Source organism: Panthera uncia (genome assembly GCF_023721935.1).
Source record: "Panthera uncia isolate 11264 chromosome C1 unlocalized genomic scaffold, Puncia_PCG_1.0 HiC_scaffold_3, whole genome shotgun sequence".
Taxonomy (NCBI): Eukaryota; Metazoa; Chordata; class Mammalia; order Carnivora; family Felidae; genus Panthera; species Panthera uncia.
In genome coordinates this window covers 8344479-8347225 of record NW_026057584.1, presented here as the reverse complement: position 1 = coordinate 8347225, position 2747 = coordinate 8344479, and the positions used below count along the sequence as shown (strand labels likewise).

The window sequence follows — 2747 nt, the reverse complement described above, 5'->3', positions numbered from 1 at the left end:
CCTGGGTGGCTCAGTCAGTTAAGCGTCCGACTTCAGCTCAGGTCATGATCTCACGGCTCCTGAGGTGGAGCCCCCCGTCGGGCTCTGCGCTGACAGCTCCGAGCCTGGAGCCTGCTTCGGATTCTGTGTCTCCCCCTCTCTCTGCCCCTCCTCCTCTCATCTTCTTTCTCTCTCTCTCTCAAAAATAAACATATAAATAAATAAAATTAAATAAACAAACGAATAAATAAATAAATAAAATGCAGTTCTTTGGAGCACCTGAGTGGCTCAGTGGGTTGAGCACACAATTCTTGATTTCAGCTCAGGTCATGATCCCAGGGTCATTCCTCCAATTCCAATCTAACCAACAACGGCATTCATCCCCTTTCGTTCATCCCTCCCTGAGAGTGAGAAACGTGCCTTTTGTTATTTTCAGCATATTTATTGGTAGGCTCGACACCCCCCCCCCCCTGCCGAGTGTGTAACCAGTCTTCCACGCTGCCACCCTTTGCGGACCCCTCCTCCCCCTCTCTAAGCCTCTAAGTTGTCCCCGCTTCTCCCCACGTTTATCTGGGAGGCATACAGGACACCCTCCTCGCCGCACGCAGCCTCTCAGATAGAGGGGAACAGGCTTCGTCGCCAGGGATGAGAATTACAGCATTACCGGAGACAAACCCTGGCAGCAGGTACCAAAATATAGAGATGTCTCTCTCTCTCTCTCTCTCTCTCTCTCTCTCGCTCCGCAACTCTACCTGTAAAAGTGTGTGAAAAAGGGTCCACCTGCGGTCCTGACGGCTCCAGGTGCGTTCACCCCGCCCAGCTCCTGCCCGTGACCGCCGCGGCCGAAACTGCCCAGGGGTCCCCACCCCGCTGCTGAGATGGCCACGTGCTCCTGCCATGAGGAGGCTCAGAGGCTGAACGACAGCGCCAGCTCTTCCTGTCCAAGGTGCTGAGGGAGGAAGACAGCACACAGTGCGTGAACCGCAAGCTCAAAGGTCCTCCATGGGCTTCCTGGAATATCGGTGTGTTTATTTGCATCAGATGTGCTGGAATCCATAGAAATCTTGGGGTTCATTTATCCAAGGTCAAGTCAGTCAACCTAGACGCAGTGGACACCAGGACAGATACAGGGCATGCGAGAGATATGGGAAATAGTAAAGCAAGACTATTCTATACAGCCAATCTTCCAGGGAACTTTCGAAGATCACGGGTAGATCAAGCAGTGGAATTTTTTTTTTTTTTTTGTCAGAGACGAATATGAAAAGAAGAAATACTATGATAAAATGCAATATTGGGGGGGGGCGCCTGGGTGGCTCGGTCGGTTAAGCGTCCGACTTCGGCTCAGGTCATGATCTCGCGGTCCGTGAGTTCGAGCCCCGCGTCGGGCTCTGTGCTGACCGCTCAGAGCCTGGAGCCTGTTTCAGATTCTGTGTCTCACTCTCTCTGACCCTCCCCCGTTCATGCTCTGTCTCTCTCTGTCTCAAAAATAAATAAACGTTAAAAAAAATTTTTTTTAAATGCAATATTGGGGTGCCTGGGTGTCTCAGTCGGTTGAACATCCAACTTCAGCTCAGGTCATGATCTCACAGTTTGTGGGTTCGGGCTCCATGTCGGGCTATGTGCTGACAGCTCAGAGCCTGGAGCCTGCTTCAGATTCTCTGTCCCCTTCTCTCCCTGCCCCTCACCAGCTCATACTCTGTCTTTCTCTCTGTCTCTCAAAAATAAATTAAAAATATTAAAAACATTAAAAATTTTTGAAAATAAAAGTACCAGCGCTAAAAAAGTCGCAGAGCCCACTGCCAACCTTTTAGGACCTGATGGCGCTGCTGAGGCACCAGTGACCAATGGGAACACAACCGCACTGCCAGCCCTGAGTGATGATCTGGACACCTTTGGACCAAAGACTTCGAATCCCTTACCTCCAACCGTCTACACCCCCAGCTCCGGGGACGTCCTCTATACCTGCTGCTGCCACTCTGTCTACGTTAATATCTGGGGTGCTCGATCTGTTCACTCAGCAAGCTACAAAGTCAGAAGAGGTGGGGAAGAAGCGACGCTCCAAAGACTCCATCTTCTCTCTGTGTGGAACCGTTCGGCAGAAGAGTACTCCTGGTGTGCTTATGGGACCCACAAATATGCCATTTGCCTCCCGAGCACCGTCTGTCTTTCAAGGCTTTCCATCGACGGGCACGCCTGTGCCTCCACCTGCAGCTCCTGGTCTTCTAGGAAATGTGATGGGACAGAGCGCCAGCCTGACGGTGGGCATGCCCAGGCCCAGCGGGTCTATGGGAAGCACATGAACCGGTGTGATGTCACTTCCTTCAAATGTGGTCGGCCCCCAAGGAGGAACCGTAGGACAGAGGGGCACACCCTTGGGTGAGCTTGGCCTGCCGCAAGCTCAACGGCCCCAGTAGAACCTCTCGCAGATGAATCAGCAAATGACTGGCACGGGTATCAGTAGCCCGAACCCTGCAGTGGGTTTTGGCCAGCCCCCAACACAACAGCAGGCTGGCCCGGAAGCTCATCCGTTCAGACTCTCGGCACACAGCTGTGGAAATGAAAACTGCGGGGCAAGTTACATCCAGAACCTGACATTCTTTGCTAAAACACATCTCGTTCCCATGTTTACTTGTGTACTTTTTTTTTCTTTTTCCCCATTTGTTCATATTAAGAATTATCTGACTGGGGCACCTGGGTGGCTCAATCGGTTGACCGTCCAGGTCATGAGCGTCGGCTCAGGTCATGATCCCCAGGGTCATGGGATCGAA

The 2747-nt window shown here is 52.1% G+C and overlaps 1 pseudogene; it reads left to right on the top strand.

Moving 5' to 3' along the window:
• Window positions 1–857: 857 nt before the first annotated feature.
• LOC125911080 (stromal membrane-associated protein 1-like) lies at window positions 858–2539 on the top strand (annotated as a pseudogene).
• The last annotated feature ends 208 nt before the right edge of the window (window positions 2540–2747 follow it).